We start from the raw sequence: 16,416 nt of genomic DNA on the forward strand, positions 1-16,416 counted from the left end.
GACGGGAGAGTCGGAGGTCGGCAGCAGAGCCGCCCCGAGCTGCACGTCCGGAGAAGCCACTCCTGGAAAGCCTCTGCCTCCCGGGGTGAGGTGGTTAATTTTCAGCAGTACTGTTCTTCACCTTTTTAAAACTCATGAACATGTCGGGACATACTTCACTTGCCCAAAGATGCTAATTTGTATTTTTTGCTATTATAAACCTTTAGGAAACGGTAATTCTTGTGCACACGTTTGCACACTTGTCAAACACGTCTGCCACCCTCGCTGCTGTGATTGTCGGTGTCTCTGCCCAGCACTGGCCTCCTCACAGCCTCACCGGGACCGGGCTCCGAGCACAGTCGCTGTCATCTTTGGTGGAGGAAAAAGGTCTCCGGTCTTGGCAGGTGGAACATTTTGGAACCTTTGCCGGCCGTCTGCATTTAGCCTGTAGACGGCTTATTCAGGTCTTTCCTTGTTTCTCTGTTGGTCTGTTTTGTCTGTTCTGTTTGTAAGGGCTCTTTCAAGAATTACCCCATGTCCTTTTTTCTACGTGGTGTTTATTTCAGTCTGAAGGTCTCTGCTTGGCTGAGTCTGTATCTTGAATATTTACGGTTTCTGGTACTGGTTCATGATTAAAAGGAGCAGCCCTTTTCGTGGGGCCCCGTCCATGGGCTTTGTTTCCACAGCTCACTCCCTGAAAGTGATTCCCAAGCACGTAAGGAGGCGAGGGTCGGGTCTCCCTGCAGCACACACACTGAGGCTCACACCTCGGGCGACCCTGATCCTGCCGTGCTTCTCCGCAGCCTGGCTGACAGCACAGTCCTCTCGACTCTTTAAAGTGTTCTGGTTTGGAAGAAAAATCACACAGGTGCCCTATTGGAATGCCATTTATCAGTTGATCCGTTGACTTAGAATACTACTTAACGGAGAACAGAGTTCTGGTTTTGTGGCTCTGCCGATCGGAAGCATTTTTTCTTCCAAACGGACTTTAAAGTGTCCGGAATAATAGCGTAAAGTAAGAGCATTTTGGTGGAATTACAATGATTCTCAAGTGCTGAGGGACAGAATGTGTCCGGATTTAATCGGGACTTTGTCTCCAGCCCTAACGTGCCAACATCTCATACGGTGGCACCATGAACGCACTCGCGCTCGTACCTGATTACCCGTAAGTGACAGTACACTGGCTTGCGTGGGAAGAAGCCGAGTTTTTCTTGTGTCCTTCCTGTGTTCTGCTTGGTTTCAAAATGCTATTTTACAAAGTTACAACTTGGGAAACGTGTATTTCTACCATGTGGTTTTTATATTTATCATGCATGGGACCTGTTGAACTTCTTGAATCTGGAAATTTATGGCTTTCATCAAATTTGTGAAAATTTCAGCCCTGTTTCCTCAAATAATTCTGCTATTGTCTCTCCTTTTGGGAATTAGTACACCTCTGTAACCCCTCTTCTGTTGTCCCACTCACTGGCCATTAGGCCTGTTCATGTATTTTTTAAGTAGTTTTTCCTTTTTTTTTTTTTAATAGGGTAATTCTTATCTATCATTGGCTGTCACTACTAATGACCTATCTGTCACTGTCCATTCTGCTTTAAGGCCTGTAACCGTGTCTTTTTCATTTCAGATGTATTCATCCATTCTAAAATTAGTTTCTGATTCTTAGCAAACCTTATTTGCTCATTGGAGCATTTTTTTACACTCTTATACATATTTATAGTGCAGATGTTGACATCCTTTGTGATTCTAACACGTTCTTCTTGTATTCTGAGTAGGAGTGCCATTGGTACGTCTTGCGTGTCCAGCGCTTCTTGGTTGTGTCCTCGGTATCCCAAATGGTCCACTATAGATACCGTGTATTCCGTTATGCTTCTCTGAGAAGACAGATTTTTTTTTCTTGTTTGAAGCATTTAATCATGCTGAAACCATACTGCACGCGCAGTCCCCCATTAGCAGGGGGCAGGGCGGAGGGGAGCGGGGAGCCCCAAGGCACTCACGCGGGTTCACGCCTCTGGGAGTGGGTGTGTGATTTTGTCAGGCGGTCACGTTGTTTATCTTTTATTCTGCTTATGTGAGTCACATTGGTTTCCGATAGTTCGAGTCAGTTTGCAGTCGTGAGATAAACCCCGCTCACTTGGTCGAGGATGTTATCCCCGTTATTATTATTCAGTTACTGTTACTACTGAATTCCGCTTGCTCAGAGTTGAAGACTTACTGTGTGTACGAGATACTCGAATGCACCTTGATTTTCGTCGCGCTGTCCCTGCCACATTTGGAATCGTGGGCTCCTGGTTAGTAAGTTTGTGCTTTGGTTTTAAAACGATTTGCTTTATGCAGCAGCTACCAAAACAGAAATGGACCCCGGACTCTGGCCAACGCAAAAGTGTGCTCAACGGGCGGGGCAACAGCTAGTGAGGCGGGATGTTCTCCGAGCTCTGCCCACTCGAAGGCCCGCCATCACACCGGCCGCCGGCCGCGGCATCTTCACGTGTTCGCCCTGGCCCCAGCTGAAGTTCTGGCGTCCAAGCAGGATCTTTATGGTGGTCAGTTTCGGCCTTCGGGGTATGTGAGCTGATGAGACGACTTATCTCAGAGCCTCTCATGGGCAGGTGGAGGTCATGACAGTCGAGGGTTTGGCCAGATACCGCGGAAGGTGGTGTCTTGGTGACCTTCAAAGAGACGGTGACCCCAGGAGATGACTGTATTTCCTGCCTGTTTAAACATAAGAGGGGCTGACATGTCTAGCTGTCAGCTTTGGTGCTGACCATGGCCTGTCCTTTCAGTGTCCACTGGATCTGCCCCTCAGATCGCTCCAGCCCAGCAGACAGGAGCCCACGACGGTGTAGGTCATCTTACCCTGTTATGCCAGTTACACTAACTCATTTATTTGGATATAAGAATGTACAAGATTTCTGTTCTCAGAATTGAGACCAAAAGTGAGTTGTCTAAGAATAGAATGGTCTTCTCTTACTCTGTGTTAAAATCACTGTTTCTGGGGCGCCTGGGAGGCTCAGTCGGTGAAGCGTCTCCTTTTGGCTCAGGTCGTGATCTCAGAGTTGTGGGATTGAGCCCCACGATGGGCTCCCTGCTCGGCGGAGGGTCTGCTGCTCCCCTTGCTTGTGCTCTTGCTCTCTCCCTGTCAAATGAATAAATAAAATGTTTTAAAAAAAAATCACTGTTTCCTGTTCAACACGGTGCTGTCTTTTGAAGGTCAGTGCGTGTATCCCAGCGGACAGCCCTCAAGGACTCCAGCACCTGGAGGCTGAAGTCCGCCAGAGCCCTGTAGCCTCACAGAGACCACTTCGTCCCACCCCACCAGACGGTCAACCCCGTGATTCGAGAGGACATCAGGCAGCCCCCCAGTCTGCTTTGGGGGGTGGGGAGAGGTGGGGAAAACTCTAACGAAATTGTGGCCGTGTTGACATTTGAATATAACATTGTCCTTGGCGTCCACAGAACAAGGTGTTTCTGGAGCTGCCGCTGTGGCTGTGGTGGAAGTGAGACACGGACGCCCCACGGAGGGCCACTCTTCCACGATGGTGTCACAGTCTGGGTGTGTCTGAGTGCCGCTGCAGCGGTGCCTGGCGCTCGGGGAACGCGCCTGGCAGAGGAGGTGAAGGGAGGGGGTTCCCGCCAGGTGCGTCTCAACGCTGGAGGCTGGAGGCTGGGGTGCGTGCGTCTCCATCTCTCACCAGAGTCTGCAGGGGCCGTTGGTGGGCGCCGCCCTTCACAGAGGAAGCCACGCGCTGCAGCCCCAGCCCTCGCTGGGACTTGCCCTACAGGCCTCTAGCTCAATACGTAAATCCTATTCTACCCCACCTTCTTCCAGGTGAAACTTTTGTTTTTTTTTATTTTTGGTAAAATACACATAAAATTGACCATTTTAACCATTTTAAAGAGTACAACTCGTGGCCTTCAGTGCATTCACACTGCGCGCAGCCGTTCCCTCTACCTAGATCCAGGGCGTCTTCCTCCCCCCAGAACAGAGGCCTTGTGCCCGTGAGTCGTCCCCGCCGCTCCCTCCCCAGCCCTGAGGACTTGCCTGTTCTGGACATTTCCCAGACAGGGAGTCACCATGTGTGACTGGCGGCCGCTGCTCGCTCTCAGTGGTGTGTTTCCAAGTTCATCCACATTGTAAACACTGTTTGTTTTACTGCAGGATCTCCAGGGAAAGGCGCAGTGGGAAGAGCCAGCACGGGCTCATGGCGTGGAGGAAGCCCTTTGTCTTCACCTTCCAGAGCGACCCCAGCCGTCCGAAGCCCTGGCCCCAACCTCATGTCCAGGCCAGTGCTGCCACCAGGATACACGCATCTTCCCTAACCAACTCGTGGTTTTAGCTTTTTAATTCATTAAAAAATTTGGCTATCCTGCACGTTTGGGGACGTGCACAGTTTTGTGAGTTTTGACAGATGCCACCCCCACAGGTGGGACACGGACGTCCCCTCATCCCGCAGAGGCCCTGCTGCGCACTGTCCCTTCCCGCCACCTGCACCCCCAGCTCCCAGCAACCACTGACTTTCTAGACTTCTGACTTTTTCAGAAATCTTACAGAACGTGAGTTTCCTGTGGCTGCTGTGGCCACAAGAGTGCTTAAAAGAACAGAAAGTTACTCTTTTACAGTTGTGGAGGCTGGAGTCGGTGTCAGCGGGGCCAGCATCCTTGGCCGGGAGGGGCTGGGGCCGCTGTTGTCCAGGGCTGTCTCCCCTGTGCACGCCGGCTGCACTCCTCTCACGGGGATGCTGGTGTCCCACCTGCGGAGACCCTGCCTCCAAGCGAGGCCACGTTCACAGGCACCGGGGGCGGGGCTTCCACGTGTTTCGGGGGACGCAGTTCACCGCGCCACACGGTGTACACAGCCCTCCGAGGCGGCCTTGTCCAGCTCGCGCCCTGTGTGTCCCCAGAGTTGGTGGCTTTGGCTGGGAAAGTGTCCGTGGTTTGCTGCTCCGCCCCCTGCAGAGGTCACCCTTCCAGGTCGTGAGCAGCGCGGCTGTACCGGTTCAGGCAGAGGCTCTGGGTGAGCGTACTTGTCAGTTCTTCAGGGTAAGTCGTCGGGGGAGACTGTGGGGTCACAAGGGTCAGCCGTACAGAGGGCCGCGTTCCCAGAAGGCAGTGCTGCTCTGCGGGTCCCCTGACGGGCTCGTCTAAGGCCGCAGAGAAGCCTTTCTCTTCCATGTTTGGCGGAACTCGGTGACGTCGTGTGGGCCTCTCGTCGTCTGTATTGTTACCGAGCTGAAACCCCCACCACGGGGTGGACAAGTCAGCGGCCACCGTCTGTCTCTGCTTTCAGGATTGCGTTACCCCCCAAACACCTCACACCCACAGACCGCTCACTGCCGCCCCGCGTCCCCCGGTCTCTCGGAACCTCTGGTCCGCCCGTCGTGGGTCTACCCTGTAAAACCGTGTCTCCCGGGCCTCCCGTCTGGCGTCGCAGACTGCGGACGGGCGGCCCGTGCGAGACGACCACGTTGGCTTGTCGCTCACCCCCGGCGGCCGTCTGCGTTGTTTCCACGGTTGGCTCTTGGGACGTGCGGCCGCGAGCGCTGCTGTGCAGGCTTCTGTGAGGACGCGTGTTCCCGGTTTGCCTGGGTTCAGACCCCAGACTGCGATTGCTCGGTCACCCTGCCACCTTCTCCACGGCAGCTGCGCCGCCCGTTTCTCCACAGACTCGCCGGCGCGTCACGTTTTCCATTTGCTACATGGAAGCCGTCCTGGCGGGTGTGCAGCGGTTGGAATTTCCCTAACGGTCGGCGGTGTGGAGCGTCTTCCACGTGCCTGTGCGTCGCCCCTTTACCTGTGAAGAAACGTCCATCCTAGTCCTTTGCGCAACTGTTTTTATTGTGGCAAAGTATACAGAACAAAATTTACCATTTTAACCATTTTTGTGTACCATTCAGTGGCCTTAAATACATTTACCATTCACCCCGCAGTCGCCGCCCCCCATCTCCAGAACTAAAACTGTGTCCGTTCAGCAAAAAGTTCCCATTTCTGCCTCCCCTCAGCCCTTGGTAGCCCGTCTCACCTTCTGTGTCTGGGGGTCTGCCTGCTCCCGGGACCCACGTGACGAGAGTCACACACTGTTTCCCTCCATGTGCCCCTCCTGCCTGTGTCTCCAAGGCCGTCCGTGTTGTAACAGGGTCAGGACTCATGGGTGCATTTTTTTTTTTTTAAGATTTTATCTATTTATTCGACAGAGATAGAGACATCCAGCGAGAGAGGGAACACAAGCAGGGGGAGTGGGAGAGGAAGAAGCAGGCTCATAGTGGAGGAGCCTGATGTGGGGCTCGATCCCAGATCGCTGGGATCACGCCCTGAGCCGAAGGCAGACGCTTAACGGCTGAGCCCCCCAGGCGCCCCTCATTGGTGCATTTTTTAATTGGGCCGACTTTTTGTGGAGTTGTAAGAGCACTTAAATATTCTGAATTCTAGACCTTTATCAGATACATGATTTGTAAATATTTTCTCCCATTCTGTAGGCTGTTTTTTCACATTCTTGATAATATTCTTTGATATATAAAAGTTTTATTGTTTTTATGAAGCTTAATTGATTTTTTCTTTTGTTGCTCATACTTCAGGTGTGAAACCTAAGAATCTGTTGCCAAATCTGAGGTCATGAATGTTTATCCCTATATTTTCTCTTCCAATAGTTTTATAGTTTTAGCTCTGGTAGTTGGGTCATTGATCCATTTTGAATTAATTTTTGTATATGAAATGGGGTTAGGTTCCAGCTTCGTTCTTTTGCATATGGTTATTCATTTGTTTGGGTTTTTTTTTTTTTTTTTTAGATTTATTTATTTATTTGAGAGAAAGTACACATGAGCAGGCAGGGAGGGGGAGAGGGGAAAGGGAGAAGCAGGCTCCCCGCTGAGCAGGGAGCCCCACGCGGGGCTCAATCCCAGGACCCCAGGATCATGACCTGAGCCGAAGGCAGATGATTAACGACTGAGCCGTCCAGGCGCCCTGGTTATTCATTTGTTGAAGATGCTGTCCTCTCTTCTTGAATGTTCTTGGCACCCTTGTTGAAAACCCATTGGCCATAGTTGCTGGGATTGATTTCTGGACTCTGTTCTCTTCCCTTGGCCGACGTGTCCACCCTTATGGCGAAACCACACGGCTTCGCTTACCGTAACTTTGCAGCGAGTTTTGAAATTAGGAAGTATCAGTTCTCCAGCTTTTTTTCTTCTTCTTTTTCAACATTGTTGTAGCTATTTAGGGCCCCTTCTATCCTTATGAATTTGAGGATTGGTTTTTCTATTTCTTCAAAAGGCCACCGGCCTTAGTGAGAGGGACTGGATGGGATCTCTGCATTGCTTCAGGAAGGACTGCCATCTTAACAGTCTGCGTCCCTACCCGGGAACACAGGAGGGCGCTCCATTTATTCAGGTCTTTATAACGGCTTTCAGCGGTGGCTTGTAGTTGAATCTACAACTCTTCTACCTCCTTGGTTAAACTTACTCCTAGGGATTTTATTCTTTTAATGCTCTGATAAATGGAATTGTTTTCTTAATTTTCTTTCGGATTGTTCGCTGCTGGTGCGTGGAAGTACAGCTGGTCTCTGTGTCTCGGCCTCGTACTCTGCGTCCTTCCTGCATTTGTTTCTTTGCTCTAGTAGGTTTTTTGTGTGTGGATTCCATGGGATTTTCTATCTGCATAATCATGTCATCTGCAAATAGAGATAGTGTCACTTCTTCTTTTCCAGGTTAGATGCCTTCTATTTTTCGTGCTTAGTTGCTCTGGCTGGAAGCTCCAGAGCACTGTTGAACAGCAGTGTTGCGAGCAGGTATTCCTGTCTCTTTCTTCATCTTGTAGGAAGAGCTTTCAGTCTGCTACCATTTAGTATGATGTAGGCTGCGGGCCTCTGAATTTTTCCTGCTTGAATTTTGTTGAGCTTCTTGGCCATTGTACACCAAACTTGGGGAGTTTTCAACCTCAATTTCTTCATAGATTTCCCTGCCCTTTCTCCCTGTTCTCCCTCTGGGATTCTAACGGTATGTGTAACCGCACTGGAGGGTGTCCCCGTGCGTCCATTCCTTCCTCCCCTCCCCTCCCCTTCCTTTTCCTTTCTCTCTCTCTCTGTTTCTCTCTCTCCTTCTTTTTCTTTCTTTCTTCTCCCCCCCCCCCTTAGATTAGGTTATTTTAATTACCCATCTTTGAGTTCACTCATTCTTTTTGCTGCATGCCCAAAATCTGCTTTTGGACACCTAACATGAAATGTTTATTTCAGCCACTGAACTCTTCAGCTCCAGAATTTCTATTTGGTTCCTTTTCATAATTTCTCTTTTTTGGTTTCCCTACTTGTTCATACACTTTTCTGATTTCTTTTAGTTCTCTGTCCATGATTTCTGTCAGCTCTTTGAGCATATTTAAGACAATTAATTTAACGTCTTTTGTCTAGGGGCGCCTGGGTGGCTCACATGGTAAAGCGTCTGCCTTCGGCTCAGGTCATGATCCCAGGGTCCTGGGATCGAGTCCCGCATCGGGCTCCCTGCTTGGTGGAGAGCCCGCTTCTCCCTCCGCCTCTGCCTGCTGCTGCCCCTGCTTATGCTCTCTCGCTTTCTCTGTCAAATAAATAAAACATTTAGAAAAAAATAAAGTCTTTTTTCTAGGAAGTCCAATTTCTGGGCTTCTTCACAGATGGTCTGTCAATTTTCAGTTTTCCCCCCGTGAATGGCCCACAGTTTCCTGTTCCTTTCTGTGCTGCGTGGTGTTTTGCCGACAGCCGCAGGACGGTAACCCTGGAGAGCAGGCCCTCCCCACTCCCCGAGGACTGCTGTTGCTCCAGGAAGGCTGTAGTTGCCCATTTACTTGATGACTTTTCCAAACTGTTTTTGCAAAGACTATGTTTCCCGTCTTCTGTGGTCACCGAAGTCTGTTCCTTTAGTTTGTGTTCAGCTGATGTTTTGTCAGAGATTTCCTTAAATTCCTGGATCCAATGAGATTTTTAAAAAATTATTTATTTTAGAGAAAGAGCCACACAGTGGGAACGGCAGATGGAGAAAGCATCTCAAGCAGAGTCCATGCTGAGCACAGAGCCTGATGGGGGTTTGATCTCATGACCCTGGGGTCACAACATAATACTACTTCAGAGGCGCCTGGGTGGCTTAGGCGGTTAAGGGTCCAACTCGATCTCAGCTCAAGTCTTGATCTCAGGGTCCTGAGTTCAAGCCCTCCGTTGGGCTCCACACTGGGCGTGAGCCTACTTAAAAAACAAAACACACTATTTCAGCTGCATTTCACAGATTTGATGTATTTTCATTTTCAAATTCTTTAATTTTCTAGTTCCCCTTGAGACTTCCTCTTTGCATCATGGATTATTCCAAAGTACGTTTTCTAATTTCCAAATATTTGAGGTTTTAAAACTTGCATTTGCTATTGATTTCTAGTTTATTTACCTGCCAGAGAACATATTGTACGTGATTTTAATTCTTTCAAGCTCACAGTGTTTGTTCTGTGACCCAGGACTTGGTCTGTACTGGTGAATGTTCCGTGTACACTTGGGAAGAAAGTGTTCTGCCAGGCGGAGCCCTGTTGGTGACCCTGAGACCAGACTGGTGGATGCTGCTGCTGAGAGACCCTGCGTCCTTGCCGACCTTCTGCTTGTTTGATCGACTGCCTGGAGATCAGTCTTGATGTATCTTATATTTTTGTTTTTGAGAGAGAGTGCATGAGCAGTATGGGGGGGTGAGCAGAGGGAGAGGGAGAGAGAGAATCTTAAGCAGGCGCCACACTCATTGCAGAACTCGACTCAGGGTTCAGTCTCATGACCCTGACATGACCTGAGCTGAAATCAAGAGTCAGAAGCTTCACCGACTGAGCCACCCGGGCTCCTCTTTTTAGTTCTGTTTTTAAGCAATCTCTACACCCAGCGTGGGGCTTGAACTCACAACCCTGAGATCAAGAGTTGAACACTCCACTAATGGAGCCAGGTGGGCGCCCCCGGTGTTGAGGGACCTAAATGTAATATGGATTTGTTGTTCTCTTGGGGTTTGCTTCATCTGCGCTGTCGCGGAGAACCAGCCCCTTTATCAGTACTCAGCACCTTCCTTTAGCTGTGATGACTCCCTGGTTTCTAGTCGGCTCTGTCTGGAGAGAATGTAACTGTTCTTATGTTCTTTTGAGCAGTGTGAGGATGGTTTTTTTTCTCCAACCATTTCTTTAATCTGTGTGTGTCTTTATATTTAAAGTGGGTTTTATAGACAATACACAGTAGGGGCTTGTTTTTTGACTCACTTTTGACAGTCTGTCTTTTACTTTACATTTAAATCACTGAACTTGGAAGTGACTAGTGATATGGTTCGATTAATATCCACCATAGTCGTTACTGTTTTCTCTGGGTTGCCCTCCTTTGAAAATGATATGCCCAGGTGTAGGGGTCTTTGGGCTTGTTCCCTCAACTTCTGGACCTGTGGTTTCATGTCTGACATTAATTTGGGGGAAATTCTCCAACATCGTTTCAAATAGTTCCTCTGTCCCTTTGAAGAGCTCCAGAATCCCTCCTGGTGTGCCCCTCACAAGGACGTACACGATGTGTACGTGTCCCACAGTCCTTGGGTATTCTGCTCTGGATTTGTTTTTTTCAGTCTTTGTTCTGTTTTCAGTTTTGGAAGTTTCTGCTGATATTTCCTGAAGTGCAAAGACTCTTTCCTTGGCTACGTCCACTCTAGTGATAAGCCCATCAAAACATTCATTTGCGTTAGTGTTGTCTGAGCACCAACCTTTCTGTTTCGTTGTTAGGACTCCCGTCTCTCCGTACCTTGCCCCTCTACTCCTGGATGCTGTCTCCTCTATCCATCGGAGCCCCTGGCATAGTAATAATCATGGTGGTTTTCTGTCCCCAGTCTGGGAACAGCAACATCCCTGCCCTGCTGGTTCTGGTGCAGCTCTGTCTTCAAATTGTGTTTTTCCTTTTAGTTATGACTTGTTTTTTCCTGGACAGCTAGAGCGGCTGTACCGTCTAAAGGAACTGCTGTAAGGAGGCCTTTAGTGATGCATTTGGGGCGGGGGGTGGGGGGTGGTCTGTTCTCCCGGGGTCAGGGCGTCAGGGCTCAGTCAGCATTCTCTCCCGAGGCGGGGTGAAGGCTAAGGTGGGCTGGAGTTGGGCGTTTCCCTTCCCCCAAGGCAGTGAGGCGGAGAACACTCTAGCAGGTTAGGCCCCGGGAGCTGGTGTTCCCTGAGGGCCTGTTTGAAGCTGCTTTGCTGGATTTCAGAATAGCCGTTCTCCCTCCCCTTGCTTCTTCAGTATTTCCGGTGGGAACCTGATCGAGCTCCTGCCGGTGAAGCCCCGTCCACACAGAGCCTCCGGCAGTTCGTCAGCCCAAGGTAGGGTCTTCCCAGCCGGGCGCCGGTTCCCTGTGACGGTTTCTGCAGGGGTCTGTGCGCAGGTAAGCCGCCACTCCCTGCATCTGCCATCTGTCTCTCTGGTCTTGGGGAAGCAGGTGGCCCCCGGGCCCCTCCTCCCTGCAGATCCAAGAAAGGCCTCTGGTTTTTCAGAGTATTCGGCTGTTTCCTTGTTAGGACCGAGTGGCAACGTCCAAGCTCCTTACCTGTGGAGAGTAAAACCAAAGTCCTTCTTCCTTTATTTTGAGGCTCTTGTTAGAGCCTAAACCTTAGGGATGTTAAGTGTGTCTTGGGGAGCTGACCCTGCGTCCTGTGGTGTCCTTGTTTTCACCTGGTCATCTTCCCTACGCTGAGTTCTGCTGTGTTTGGCATTAATGCATCACTCCCACTTTCTTCTCCTGCGTTTGCATAATGTACCTTTCCTCCCTTTGACTTTTAACCTATCCCTGTCATTTAAAGTAAGTTGGGCCTTCTTTTTGATCCAGTCTGACAATCTCTTGTTTAATTAAAACATTTATTACTGAAGTGTAGCGACACACAAGGTGACGTTATTTCAGGTGGACGACGTAGCGACTCAGCAGCGCTGGACGTCACTCAGCACTCCCCGCGGGTAGGTGCCATCCGTCACTCCACTAGCGCGTTGTCGACCGTGTTCCCGGTGCTCCCCTTTTCATCTTCATGTGTTTATAACGGAGTTTGTGCTCCTTAATCCCCGTCACCTGTTTCACCCCCCACCCCCACCCCTCTGGCAACCACCCGTTTGTCCTCTGTATTTATGGGTCTGTTTCTGCTTTGTTCATTTGTTTTCTTAGGTTCCATCGATGAGTGAAATCATACGGTGTTTCTCTTTCTCTCACTTCATTTAACTTAACACCCCCTGGGGCATCCATGTTGTCGGAAATGGCAAGCTCTCCTTTTTCATGGCCGAGTGGTATTCCCTTTAGGTCTCCATGCCACATCTTTATCCATTCTCCAGCTGACGGACGCTCGGGCTGCGTCCGTGTCTTGGCTACTGTAACGAACAGAAGGTACGCACACCGTTCCGCGGTGGTACTTTGGTTTTCTTTGGGTAAATAACCAGGAGTGGAATTACTGGATCATATGGTCTTGGGGAACCTCCCTACCGTTTCCCACAGCGGCTGCACTTTATATGCCCACCAACGGTGCATGAAAGTCCCCTTTTCGCCACATCCTGGCCAACACTTGTTACTCCTCGTCTTTTTGGTAACAGCCATTCTGGCAGGTGTGCGGCCATCTCAGTGTGGCTGATCCGCATTTCCCCGATGAGGAGTGGTGAGCATCTTCCCGACGAAGGGTCGTCAGAAGACAGGCAGGCGTGGACACGGGCCCCAGCCTAAGAGGGAGCCACGGTTGAAAGGATTTTACACCACCCGGAAGGGGCCCTCCACCCCTCCCCACTCGGGTGGACAAGTACTTGATTGGGTAACAGGCCCATGGAATGCTAATAAGAGTAAAACAGCCCTGTCAGCAAGCCGCTAAAAACCCTTTGAGTGAGAAGCTCCGGCCGCAGCCCTCTCGGGTCCCCTCCGTCCTCGGCAGCTTTGCACCAGCGCTCAGCACGCTCCGCTGCCCCCCTCATCCCGTCTGCCTCTTCGTTCTTTGACGCCGCGTGACGAGAACTGCGGACGCCGAAGGAAAAGCAAGCCTGTAACGTTTCCGCGTGTGCTGGCCGCCTGGGTCTCCGGTGCAGAAACGTCCTCCGGTTCTCTGCCCATATTTGATCATGCTGTTTTTGGTGTCGGGTTGTGCAGGCTCTTTCTTCGTTCTGGATGGTAACTCTGTCAGTTACCATTTGCAAATGACCTCTCCCGCTCAGTAGGTTGCCTTTCTCTTGATGGTTTTTATTTTGGCGAAGTCTGTCGTTTTTGTTTCTCTTGCTTGAGGAGACATATTCATATATATGTTGCTGTGGCTGATGTCCAGGAAGTTACTGCCTGCTTTCTTCTAGTTTTATGGTTCCAGATTTCACATTTAGGTCTTAAATCCATTTTGAGTTTATTTTTGTGTACAAGAAAGTGCTCCAGTTTTCCCAACACCATTTGTTGTCTTTTCCCCATTGTATATTTTTGCCCCCTTTAACTAGGTTTATTTCTGGGCTCTCTGTTCTGTCCCATTGGTCTATGTGTCTATTCTTGTGCCAGGACCATTCTGTTTTATTATAGCTTTGTAGAAAATGCTGAAATCTGGGATTGTGGTACCACCAGCTTTATTGTTCTTTCTCAAGATTGTTTTGACTATTTGTGGTCTTTTGTAGTACAATACAAATTTTAGGATTTTGTTCTAGTTCTGTGGAAAATGCTGTTTATATTTTGGTAGGGATTGCACTCAATCTGTAGATTGCTTTGGGCAGTAGTATAGACATTTTAACAATATTGGTTCTTCCAATCCATGAGCATGGAGTATCTTTCCATTTATTGGTGTCATCTTCAATTTCCTTCATCAGTGTTTTATAATAAAGTTTTATTTTTTTATGGATTTTATTTATTAGAGAGTGAGAAAGCATGAGAGCAGGATGAGGGGTGGGTGAGGGGCAGAGGGAGAAGCAAACTCCCCGCTGAGCAGGGAGCCCAACGCGGGGCTCAATCCCAGGGTCCCAGGATCATGACCTGAGTCAAAGGCAGACACTTAACCGACTGAGCCACCCAGGTGCCCCAGTGTTTTATAGTTTTCAAAGTACAGTTCTTTCACCTCCTTGGTTAAATTTAATATTTCTAGGCATTTTATTCTTTTTTTTTTTTTTTAAGATTTTATTTGACAACACGTGCACACAAGTGGTGGGGGGTGGCAGAGGGAGAGGGAGAAGCAGGCACCCTGGCTGAGCAGGGAGCCTGATGTCATGACTTGAGCTGAAGGCAGACACTTCAACCGAGTCACCCAGGCACCCCAGTATTTTATCCTTTTTGATGTATTTGAAAATGTGACTTTTTTTAAATTTCTGACAATCTCTTTTAATTGGCATGTTATGCTGTTTATATTTAATGTCATTATAGATGATTCTGCCATATTTTTTGCTTAGTTCATTTTTTCCTTCCCTTTGGTTTTATGTTCCCTGCCTCCTTTTGTAATATTTGAAACATTTTTAGCATTCCATTTTAATTTACCTTTTAGCTTTTTGTTAAATATTAGTGATTGCACTACTGATTACAATATTCAAAGTAACTTTTCAGTTTACTTCAGAATTAATGTTTCACCACTTCAGGTGAAATGTAGAGACCTTATAAGTAAACCTTTGCCTTCCTCCTTTATATTGTAATTTTCGCAATATAACATTTGCATACACTGAAAACCCTGAAAGATAGTAATTGTTACATTGCAAAGTCAGACATCTTTTAAAGAACTTGAGAGGAAACAGTGTATTTGCCCAGATCTTTGCATTTTCTGCTGAGCGCCTTCTTCATTCCTGAAGTTCCATTTTCTCTCTGCCATTTACTTTTTGCCTGAAGAACTTCCTCTAGCCGTGCCGTCTGAGAGCTCTTCTGGTGCAGGACTCGGTTTTCCTTGTCTAGGCATATTGATTTCGTCTGCATTCCTGGTATTTCTGTAGACATAGTATTCTATAAGGATGGTTACTTTCAGCCTTTAAAAACAATCCAGTCATATGGCTTCTGTGGTTTCTGGTGAGAAATCTGTAGGTATTCACATTGTTGTTACTCTGTATGTAACGAGTCACTTTTCTTTGGCTGCTTTCCAGATTCAGTCTCCGGTCTCATTAGTCCGTGCTGGTCTGACAGGGTTCTCTTTAGCTCTGGGGTGTACTGAGCTTTGTGAATCTTTACATTTGTCTTTTGTCAGATTTGGGATATTTTCAATCATCTTGTTAAAAATTTTTTTTACACCAATATCTTTCTCCTTTTGCTGGGAATCCAATTAACACATACATTAAATTTTTTTATATTGTCCCACAAGTCCCCAAGGCCCCAAGGCCCCGTTTGTTTCTATTTCCAAATTTTTTTGTTTATCCTCTGTACTTTTCACTTTAAGTTTATAACTTTTGGTTTATTTCAAGAGCATTTGTCCTTCTTTCATGGAGTATGGTTATAATAAAACATATTTATATAAAAGCTCTAACATCTTTTTCTGAGTATTCCAACACATTTAAATTAACATGTTAACTTTCTTTTCCATTTAAAGATGTTCTTGGCTCTTCATATGGTGAGTAATTTTGGATTGTATTCTGGACATTTTTAATATTATGAGACACTCTTGACTCTTATTAAAATCCTTTAGAGAATGTTGACTTTTTTTTTTTTTTTTTAAAGCAAGCAAGTAATCTATGCTTAGACTGCACGTGCCGATCTGCCCCGAGTGGGCTTTGGTCTGGGATCCGTCGTTTTCCGAGCCCGTGCAGTGCTATTCGGGTCTGTGCCTGTGTACAGCACCGGGGCCAATCTGTGGTAGTTCCCTTCAGTCTCTGCTTCCTCAGGTCGGTTCCAGGCACATGCAGCTCAGGGTGAACCCAGGGTTTTCATAAGGGCTTTACGGGATCTTCCCGTATTTCATTTTCCAGATACCGCCTTTTCCTGGTCCTTTGGCTAGAAAAAGTCCAGGTTTTGCCTCCCTGTGGTGCTGCACACTATGACTGGGTCCAGCATGGGGCCAAAGTTGCGGCCCCAAGGAAGGGAAAACATCAGGGATTCTCGCCTCCACACATAGCCTCTTTGGAGTATGTGGGTGTCCCCTTTTCCAGTTCCTTTGAGTACCCCGTGTGTCCGGCTTCCTGATGGCCCGTGTCCACAGACCCTTCCCAGGGCTCTGCCAAGTGGAGAGGGCGGCATCCCTCGGGTACCCTGTTGTTTGCTTCTCACATGCAGGTCTGGAATGCAGGCTCCCCGGGATATACAAGAGGGAAAAATACGGGAAAATCATCACCATTTTGGTTGTTCCTGCAGTTTTAATCCCCAGCCCCAATCTGCTGCTACTGTTTACGTCTCAGAGAACTGGGCTAACTGCTTCACTGCGTTCCGGGTTGTTAGTGTAACCGCTGGGAAGACCGGGCAGAGCGTGCTTACACTGTGGGGTCCTCTGGACGGCATTTCCAGACTCAGGACATTGTGCCCACAGGTTCACCCATCTCCTCAGAGGGTAACG

This window comes from Ursus maritimus, unplaced genomic scaffold, assembly GCF_017311325.1.
Source record: "Ursus maritimus isolate PB19 unplaced genomic scaffold, ASM1731132v1 scaffold_24, whole genome shotgun sequence".
Lineage (NCBI taxonomy): Eukaryota > Metazoa > Chordata > Mammalia > Carnivora > Ursidae > Ursus > Ursus maritimus.